This window comes from Aplidium turbinatum, chromosome 8 (assembly GCF_918807975.1).
Source record: "Aplidium turbinatum chromosome 8, kaAplTurb1.1, whole genome shotgun sequence".
NCBI classification, from domain to species: domain Eukaryota; kingdom Metazoa; phylum Chordata; class Ascidiacea; order Aplousobranchia; family Polyclinidae; genus Aplidium; species Aplidium turbinatum.
This window is the reverse complement of record NC_137479.1, coordinates 22185093-22196323: the sequence shown is the minus strand read 5'-3', so window position 1 is coordinate 22196323 and position 11231 is coordinate 22185093. Positions and strand designations below refer to the sequence as shown.

At 37.9% G+C, this 11231-nt stretch overlaps 1 long non-coding RNA gene across 1 annotated transcript; it reads left to right on the top strand.

Annotated features, from left to right (window-relative positions):
* The first annotated feature begins 8454 nt into the window (after window positions 1–8454).
* On the top strand, window positions 8455–9261 carry LOC145775365 (uncharacterized). The gene is made up of 3 exons (XR_014290150.1): window positions 8455–8583; window positions 8823–8941; window positions 9217–9261. It is a non-coding gene; the product is annotated as an uncharacterized LOC145775365 (long non-coding RNA).
* Window positions 9262–11231: the final 1970 nt, after the last annotated feature.

Here is an 11231-nt window from a genome sequence, read left to right as displayed (position 1 = left end):
CCTTTTGTGGATTTCGAACGAGTTTTCGGCTAACTGCAATTTGGCGTTATGATTACTTTCATGACAATGCTCGAAAAAGCCTGACAAGTCAGGGAGACAGTGACAATAGGCATTCTTAGACTACCGGTACAGGAACCGGTCGCCACTGAAAAGAAACCACAAATGCAAGAATGGCATGGCTTGACCACGGGCGACGAAACGATTTTTGACTGGTGGGGGGCAGGATTATGAAAAAAGGGCACTTTTTTTAAGTTTTAAGATAAAATATTGCCTAGCAATAATGCTGGGCAGTTTGTTAATCGTTTTCCACCTATTAGCCATAGGCTATAAATCGAAATGTGAGACAGATGAAGATAAATGAATGTAATATATTGAAATAGCTTGAACAAGAAGAAATGAAAGATAAATCTCACGTTCATATAACGTCACAATCTGCTGCAAAGTATAAAAAGTGTTTGCGGGATAATTTGTAGGCTATGCTGTATTTGGAAAAATATCAAACCAATCCAAAGTAGGCCTACATTTTACGCGCGCCGGTTGCTCGAATGAACTCATTTGCAACAGCTTCTAGGCTTGACACTTGACAAAGAAAACGCTACAGCGCATCGGCAACACAAAAATGTCATATTGTATGATGAAGGTTGTAAGTGTAGGCTACCGGAAACACAAAAAAGAAATTGAGCAGGTCAAACAAACACCGCAAGAGCTGCTTGATATTGTGGTCTAACAAGATGAGTTTTTGAATTGCATTTTAAAGCTATAAAATCAAAAAAATTTCCCGAGTCGGTCTCAAAATGCGAGGAATCAATTTCATTCACTTTGATTTGGCATCACATTTTCTCCCCAAGTGAAACTGCAGAGTAGGTATATGTTTGCAAAAAATAACAGAACATTAAAAACTAACAGGTAATTTTCTTAGCTAATATCAACGGATAATGAAACAAAAAGTAACAGGTAAAATTCGTTAGTGTTTAGGCTACTGATTTGCTTCGAGTTAGCCTATCACTATTTCATTATTTAAAACATTTTTAGAATTTTTTCCACTTTCTTTTATCTTTAACTCGCCTAAAAGCAGTTAAGCAAGCAGTGGTTCAATCATGTGTAGCTCCCACGAGCCTTGCACATTGCACAGTGCACACATTTGTTTTCACGTTTACTGACGTCACTCAATCTTTCTTCCCCAGCAAACATTGATTGCTGGGCCAGCGTTGGCTATATGCTGGGTATGTTGGCACAAGGCTGGTAATTTTGTCCAACATTTTGCCAACCTTGCCAACATTACGCCAACAATTTCAATACTTCTTATTATGCGTTCAAAAAGGTCTTAAAGATTTTATTTCAGGTTTATTTGTTTTAAACTTGAAAAATACTAACACAAACCTCTTTTCATGTGATATTGCTTCAAAACACAGTTGTGTGATTGGCTAACATCGGTCAGAAGCATTGCCAGCGTTGTGCCAATTCATAACAATTTCGGTGTTTTCTTTAAAATTATGCAAATGTATACCATCATTTTGCTACAATTTTACATTTTAATAATAGGCTATCAATGCTGTTATTATTTTCTGATACCGTACAAGCATACTTTGAATACTTAAGACCAGCGTTGGTCAGAAGAGTAGCCAATGCTTTGCCAACAAAGTAGTTTCATTTCAGTTTGTTTATGCCAAACTGAGCAGAGGTCTAGAAAAAGGCAGGAGCAACAAAACGCGAACGCGATAACGTGCTTGATACCCAAACAGTTTAAACTTTCCATTAGCCCGACACGTTTCCACAAAATAAACAATTGCAACGTCGGCTATATGCTGGATGTGAGGGCACAAGATTGGCAATTATGTCCAACATGTTGCCAACAATATGCCATCAATTTCAATAACTTATTTCTTATTATGCGTTCAAAAAGGTCTCAAAGATTTTATTTCAGGTTTATTTGTTTTAATCTTTAAAAATACTAACACAAACCTCTTTTCATGTGGTATTGCTTCAAAACACAGTTGTGTGGTTGGCTAACATTGGTCAGAAGCATTGCCTGCGTTGTGCCAATTCATAACAATTTCGGTGTTTTCTTTAAAATTATGCAAATGTATACCATCATTTTGCTACAATTTTGCATTTTTATAATAGGCTATCAATGCTGTTATTGTTTTTATAATACCGTACAAGTATACTATGAATATTTAAGACCAGCGTTGGTCAGAAGTGTAGCCAACGGTTTGCCAACAAAGTAGTTTCATTTTAGTTTGTTTATGCCAAACAAAGCAGAAGTCTAGAAAAAGGTAGGAGCAGCAGAAACGCGAACGTGATTTCGTGCTTGATACTGAAACCGTTTAAGTTTCCATTTGCCCTACACGTTTCCACAAAATAAACAATTGCAATTCGGATGTGAGGGCACAAGATTGGCAATTATGTCCAACATGTTGCCAACAATATGCCATCAATTTCAATAACTTATTTCTTATTATGCGTTCAAAAAGGTCTCAAAGATTTTATTTCAGGTTTATTTGTTTTAATCTTTAAAAATACTAACACAAACCTCTTTTCATGTGGTATTGCTTCAAAACACAGTTGTGTGGTTGGTTAACATTGGTCAGAAGCATTGCCTGCGTTGTGCCAATTCATAACAATTTCGGTGTTTTCTTTAAAATTATGCAAATGTATACCATCATTTTGCTACAATTTTGCATTTTTATAATAGGCTATCAATGCTGTTATTGTTTTTATAATACCGTACAAGTATACTATGAATATTTAAGACCAGCGTTGGTCAGAAGTGTAGCCAACGGTTTGCCAACAAAGTAGTTTCATTTTAGTTTGTTTATGCCAAACAAAGCAAAAGTCTAGAAAAAGGTAGGAGCAGCAGAAACGCGAACGTGATTTCGTGCTTGATACTGAAACCGTTTAAGTTTCCATTTGCCCGACACGTTTCCACAAAATAAACAATTGCAATTCGGATGTGAGGGCACAAGATTGGCAATTATGTCCAACATGTTGCCAACAATATGCCATCAATTTCAATAGGGTAGCTTATTTCTTATTATGCGTTCAAAAAGGTCTAAAAGATTTTATTTCAGGTTTATTTGTTTTAATCTTTAAAATTACTAACACAAACTTCATTTCATGTGGTATTGCTTCAAAACAAACTTGTGTGGTTGGCTAACATTGGTCAGAAGCATTGCCCGCGTTGTGCCAATTCATAACAATTTCGGTGTTTTCTTTAAAATTATGCAAATGTATACCATCATTTTGCTACAATTTTACATTTTTATAATAGGCTATCAATGCTGTTATTATTTTCTGATACCGTACAAGCATACTATGAATATTTAAGACCAGCGTTGGTCAGAAGTGTAGCCAACAGTTTGCCAAGTTTGTTTATGCCAAACGGAGCAGAGGTCTAGAAAAAGGTAGGAGCAACAAAACGCGAACGCGATAACGTGCTTGATACCCAAACAGTTTAAAGTTTCCATTAGCCCGACACGTTTCTACAAAATAAACAATTGCAACGTTGGCTACTTCATTTCAGTTTCACTTGATTTATTCTTTGAAAATATTAATAGCCAACAATAAAATGACTCTTTAACTAAATGACTCATGTGGTTTAGCGGAGAAACACAGTTTCTTTAGCATACCGTATTCTTGTAGCAACAACGCCATGATAAAAATCGTTTGTTCATATTCAATTGCTTCAGATAATTTAGTGCAATAAATGTCTTGTGATTCAGAGGGCACATCCAGAAAGTTTAGGCTTTGGCGCCTCCAATACCCAACTAGCATAATCCGTTCTTTTTACATTGATTCAACGTCTGCAGACGTTGGTAAGGTAACTAACAAGCGATAAACTTAAAAACGTGGTTGCTAATTCAAGTTGCCAGGTCTTCATTTTTTTCTTGTGTTCAACAAAAGCTTTTTTAATTTTCAAGTTTAACTATACTAAAATGTGTTGTAATAAGGTATTTTTGAAAACATTTTTTCAGGACTAACCTCAAAATTTGCGTGCAGTTTAAGAAAATTTAAAACAACTTGTAAGCTTAATCGAATTCACTTGTTGATGTTTGGTAGCGCTCGACACAGCAGCATGATTGTGGTGATCATGTGATCATTGAGTTGCGGCTGCACTGCCGCCGCGCTGCTGACCTGTCTGCAGACGCTGAATCAATGTAAAAAAAAAACGATTGATGCGCTATCACTTATCGATTGTGTTCTGAGAGCAGTCTCGCTCACTGTCTGATTTTGACCACGTGGATGAGATTCTCGTGTCGCCAACAAAGGGGCGTCTTTACTTTAAATGTAGCAAAGCTTGCACAATAGGCCAGCTTCAGGAGCAGTCATGTTGCGTCGAAATCTCTCCTCAATTTCTCGAAGCGAGATTTCACAAAACGATCGTTACTTTTACTTTCAACGATTCGGCAATCGTTTTTTCTTCTCCCGCGGTGCATAGAACAATGCTGCAGGCACAATAATTGTTGTGAAAACTCCATTATGACGTCACTACTTAAACTTTGACTGGGCAATATGACGCATTAAAGTGAAATAGGCAACAAAGCTTTAGAATGCGGCGATGTGTTATATCAACGTGAGGAGATGCAATTTAGCAGAAGAACTTGGTTTTTTTTGATGAAGGAAGACAAAGGCCATGACTTAATCCTTTGCTAAAGGGATTATGACGTCACTCGATTCACTTCGACTGTTCAAACATGGCGGTTGTGCGCAATACACAATTACGTGGAGAGCCGAAAGCACAATGTTTATGTGAACAGCGCTAAGAGGAATTTTCGCTTCTTGCATCGAAAATATAAAAAATCGAATTCAATTGAGATATTATGGCCGAAAGAAGTTTTAGAAATGATCAAAATGAAACAATAGGAATGACTTACGACAATGTTTATGAAAACCTGGTAAGTGAATGTCTTTTATTCATTGAACCTGAAATAATTGTGTAAAGTCGTTTTTGTCACTAGGCTACGTTTACACAATTTAAAGAAAGTTATAAAACTCAATTTAGAGAAAGTTATAAAACTCAATGACCAACGGAAAACTTTCATATGAAATATTCTCGTGACAAATTTAGTGCCAGTGCTCATAGATGAGTGCTAAGAAGATATCAGCAAAGTAGCAGAGCTTGTGATGTCCCACAAAATGTGTAGGGTTTTACTCAATCTTTGATTTTGCTGCTCCGGCAGTGTTTGCCTGACTGCTTGAATGTGTTTGTATTTTTATGTCGTGTGGATAGGTCTGTGATGGTTGTAGACAGTGGCGCCGCCAGACCTTCAACAATGGGGGGGCAAAATATTGACAGTGCAAGACAGTAGCGTAGTCAAAAATTTTGAAAGGGGGGGTGTTGACAGCTGGCGGGCGCAGCCCGATGGCGTGTTCGCCGAAGGCGACGCTTAGCGGCGGGGGGTCTGGGGGGCCTCCCCCAGAAAATTTTGAAAAATTACTTTCAGTTTGGTGCATTTTGAGAGCATTTTCAACAAAATTGTGGGTATAAATATTTCTGTAAAATGGTGCTGTCCGGTGGCATAGCAAAAGGATAAGATCATGTTTTCTTCGGCATTTTTCGGAAATAAAGCTAAGTCTCTATGTTTTCTTGCTGCTAATTCCACACTGAAATACTTAAATGTTTGGTATTGGCAAAACTCGCTCTTTTAATGCAATTTCGTTTAAAATTAGGCAAACTTTGTTTTAGAGACATAGGTTGATTGCTTTTTTTTTTGTGAGATTATTTCAGTTTTATTATTTATCAATTTTCTCCTTGGTTGATTCAAAAAGCGATCTTATTCTGGTAAGTCACTAACTTTTATGCTCTGAAGTCAACCCAAAGTTTAGAAAATGTAACGTCATAGAGGTCATACATCTTGATGAGTGTCAAACAAAAAGCTTTGAGACAATGAAATTACTTTAGGCTATTTCTGATATATTCAAGTTTTGTATAACGAATAGCTGTTTAGATGTTAATCTAGATCGAACAAGCGATCTCAGCAGTTGCAGATGGCTTGCATCCTTGCACAGTTTGACGAGAAATTACATCATAGGCTAAAGCTTTTCTTGTAAACAATGTATTAACATCCGTAAATTCAACTTGAAAGGTTGAAACCCCCGAACCCCCCTCCCTTGGCTACGCCACTGGTGCAAGACATGCAAGACAGTGGTATATTATTCAATTTCTCTTGTTTTCTACCAGGGCTGGAAAAAATGTTTAGCTTCCTGGGAATCTGTTTTTTAGAGAAAAAATTTCCCGCGGCTTACAATCACGATAATGAGAACCTTAACATTTTACTGATCTCGGGGGCTGACGTAAACTTTAAAAGTCATATCGACATATTCTTGATGCCCCCCTTATCGAAAATTGTTCTTTGTAATCCCGCTTTGAAGGAGGATTACGAGTTACGACTATGAACAAAAGAATAAATTTTAAACTTTATTTTGAATTGAAAAGACATGACGTAATGTTTTCCAACCTTAGTTATATATTTTTTCATTACGTAACGTCTTGTAGGAATAAATTGAAAATCAGTATGATCACTCAAAATGAAAGCAATGGGACTACGAATCCTCACTAAACCAATCAATCAATGGTCTTGTTGCACCGAAGATGACAATCTTATATTTTACTGATCTCCGGAGCTGACGTAAACCTTAAGGCATAGATCTGTTGACTCAAAGCAAACCCTTTGAAGGTTGGGGGGGCTGTCAATTCAACTTTTTTTGTATCAACAGTTGTATCTCTAAAACCACTGAAGCTGCGACTACGAGATTTCTTGACTTTTCCTAACTTTTATTCACCTCTATTGAGCTGAAATTTTGAGCGAATAAAGGCTATAAATTGAAAGATATAAGGCATTTCTCAGCACATCCTCTGAAATATTTCATATTTTATTGTGAAACATTTTCCCCCCAGCTGGATGAAAGTAATTAATTTGGCCCATGTCTCGTTAATCCTAACTGTTTCACAGCGTGACGGGAATTGGCTGTATGTAAAATAATGTAAAAAAAAATAATTACAACATTACAATGCACGTTCTTCATTACTCTGCCAAAACATAATGTGTAAACTCACGCTACAAATTACACTCATAAGTGACCTCAACATTACAACGTATATGAGCAGTTCTAAAATTTACATAGTTTTAATTTTCGGATATGCTCAGCGTAAATAATTTTACAAAGTGAATCCCAAATTTTGAAACCTTGCTAAAATAACAGATATCACTCCTAAAGCATAAGAAGAATCGACAGCCCCCCCCAAAACTGAGCAAGACTCCAGGAGCCCAACTTTCTAAGGGTTAAAAGTCATGTCGACTTATTCTTGATGCCCCCCTTATCGAAAATTGTTCTTTGTAGTACCGCTTTGAAGGTGGATTACGAGTTACGACTATGAACAAAAGAATAAATTTTAAACTTCAATTTGTATTGAAAATAGGCTACATGACGTAATGTCTTCCAACCTTATCACATTTTTTTCCTTACGTAATATTTACCACCACCAAACCACTTTTGACGATCGAATTTGTTAATTTATTATTCGGTAAAATGTTTAGATGATGTCACGTCATTACGCCGATTTGAGATATAATTTCATTTATGACGTCGTATGGATGAAAAACTTTTACAAGTTTTATACTCTGCTGAGATTAAAGAAGAAACATAAATGATAAATATTGGAGAAATTGAGTCTCCTTTACAACTTAAGAATTGAACAACTCAAAACTGCTGAAACAAAACGTTTTGTTTAAGTGAAAGAATCACTGCAAGTAACCAATGCCAAAATGCGCGCGGAAGAAGTCATGGGAGTGTGAGATATCAAAAATTTAACAGGTTGTTATTTTTCTACATCAATGTGACGTTAGTTAAAACTTTAAAAAGTCTATGTCTTTGCTTCTGTAGAAAATCTTTCTATCTACTGTACAATTTAGTCATCAAGGTTTTCGATACTTTTTTTTAATGAGAGAGCTTTTACCTCCCCCCCCCCCCCAGCCCGTGCAACTTGAGTTGACTTACTTGAGGTTGGGATCCAAATATTAAAAAAAAAAATATTACTATGTATTAATAAATAAAAATTAAAAAGATGATGCCCAAAACATTGGGGGGGCAGCTGCCCCGCCTGCCCCCCCCCCTGCCGGCGCCACTGGTTGTAGAGTATTTGCAAATGTAGCTTTCATTGCCGTCAACTGAATAATAATAATAATAACATGTTTTATTTTGCGCCCATTGCGACAACGTAGCCTACAGTAGCCTACACTGCGACCTACATACGCAACACAACAGATGACTGGAATCCCAAAATAAACTTTAAACGTTGGCTGTCATTTGTAAAAGTCGAAAATTTCTGTAACAAGTGCTGAAGCTTTTTAATATGATGGATGAAACCCCTGTCATTGCATTCGATTTACATTTTGCAGGTGGCAAATTTAAGTCAAGTTGTTGGCAAAAATGCAAGCGATTGTATCAGCGGACTTATTCCAACTATTATTATCGAACACAACACAGTTCAAGTCATGTCGAGAACAAAGAAAGAAAAAAACATCGTGAAGTCTAAGCACTCGTTTGATTGTTTAAAAAAGAATCTGAAAAAGGTTGCTCTTGGTGAGTACTGAGTACGGATAAATGTTTCTACTATGACTAAATGATTATGTCATAACTATGCCATTTTGCTCTTTTGATTAATGTATGATGTAATTGTGAAGTATATTGAGTAATGTATGAAAATGTTTTAGTGGTGTACTCGCATTGATGTGAACAACGAACATGGTGGTTAGTAGGCTATGTCGATGGTCGGCATTTATATACTGATTTAACACTTCTTTTTTTACTTTCATGATTAGACAAGGTGATGGCGCACGACAAAGCTGCTGCCGTGCAGCAAATTGGGGAAGAGTTTCAGAGTGATTTCGAAATGGGAAGGACAGGCAAGGTGGCCAAAAACGGCAAAAACTAACTTTTGGTGAGCTTGTTATATGTTTGAAAGACAACAGCGAATGTGTTGCTTTAGTTGTTGAATAACTACTGTACACACAGAATGTATTGGAACTTGATTATCGCTCTGCGTGGCGCAGAATCGAATGATAAGTTTTTTGTCACGCACGTTGGAGAAAGGGATATTACATTGATATTGCAGATTGTCAATTAACTTCGTATTATCCTGGACGACAACTGATCAAAATCCTACACTGTTGCCAAACAGCCCTCTTGAATTAGATATTTTTGTTTCATTCGCAGGAATTCAGAATGATAAAGATACATAAGAAAAAGCTGATGATGTGCAATGAATCTCCATTTATCAATACGATTTGATGTGGCTTGTTTCTAATAAATGTGAAAATATACGAAGCTCGACTGTTACTTTGCTTTGTCACAAAGGGAGTAGTGTTGCTTATAAATCCGTGTTGCTGCTGTTCTTTCGCCCAAGGATTAGCTAGGTTCAACAATAAACTTTTGGTGATGAGCGAGGTTTAGGTACAGAGACGTTTGGCAAATGTAGATGCCAATGCTATTCAGATGTTTTATGCACCAGCTTGCTTCGCATGGCCAACCTTGGTCAAAGCGCGGGCATCACAATAGTCAATAGGTCAGATGAAGCAGCGTCATGGTGCATAAACGTCAACCAGAATTTAGGCGCCGGATGAAGCAAATGGTGCACAAGCCATCTTGCCAACGTTGGCCAGATACAGATGCCAACGTTGGCAAGATACAGAAGCCAACGTTGGCTAGATGCAGAAGTCGACGTTGGCCAGATGCATCCAAATGGTGCATAAAACATTTTGCCAACGTTGGCAAGATGCAGAAGCCAATATTGGCAAGATGCAGAAGCCAGCGTTGGCAAGATGCAGACGCCAACGCTGGCCAGATGCATCCAAATGGTGCATAAAACATTTTGCCAACGTTGGCAAGATGCAGAAGCCAACGTTGGCAAGATGCAGAAGCCAGCGTTGGCAAGATGCATAATCCAATGTTGGCAAGATGCAGAAGCCAACGGTGGCAAGATGCAGACGCCAACGCTGGCCAGATGCATCCAAATGGTGCATAAAACATTTTGCCAACGTTGGAAAGATGCAGAAGCCAACGTTGGCAAGATGCAGAAGCCAGCGTTGGCAAGATGCATAATCCAATGTTGGCAAGATGCAGAAGCCAACGGTGGCAAGATGCAGAGGCCAACGCTGGTCAGATGCATCCAAATGGTGCATAAAACATCTTGCCAGCGTTGGCGTCTGCATCTTGCCAATGTTGCGGCCAACTTCTTGCCAATGTTGCCCCAACAATCAATGTTTACTGGGTCGCTTCAAAATTCTGGAACAGCCTATGTAGGCTATAGTTTACTGGTATAGGCCTGCGAGCTCATAGTCCATATCTGCGGTTATCGCGGCATTTGTGCCTTCCTTCATAACCTTTAGAATAAAATTCCACACAGTGCTTGAACGCCTTAAATTGCGTTATATAGGCTACATATAGTCTTGCGTCCTGTTCACGTGTGCACCTACCGCGTTGCAATCTGTGTATCGTGGTTGACACACCTCGAATCAGACTAAGCTAAGAGCTTGCAGCTGCAACCATGATGTGTGACATTAAAAAACTTCACGTTTAAGACTTCTAATTTTCAGACTTCAGTTGTATAGACCTAGCACTGACAGTCATCGGTAGTGAATGGGATGGAAGTTGTTTTTTTCTATTTTCCATCCTGAGATTTTCTTCAATTCCAACTCTATTCCATTATAGAAATCTTCCATTCCATCTTGGTGCAAATTCCACCTCAAAAATGTCTTCCATCTGCAAAATTTGTAGATAAATTTTAGGTAAAAAATTTTACAGCAATATTTTTCTGAAGATTACCCTACGTTCCGCTTGATGTTAAAACTAGGCAAAATATACGACTCCAGCTTCTCGGTTTATAACTTGCCGACTCCGGACACGCCAAAAGTCACGCCAACTTTACGAGTCCGACTGCAGAGCTCTGGAAGAATCTATGACGCAACTTCAATACTTGTTTTGCAGAGAGCACAGCAAGATGATATGCGTTGAGGTGGCGGTTATTGGTATTCTGTTAATTTATGTGAAACATCGGAGGTAAAAAGGTATCACATACAAAATTGTTTGTTTTTTCGATAGCTTACTTGCAAGTTGTTGCGGGTTGAGGTAGCGTAGGAGTGGCTGCTTTTTTATTTTGGTTTTGCGGTGATTACTGTCCGGTGTGTGTTATGCTAGCTTCCTCACTCTTCTATCACTTATGTTTTATTAAA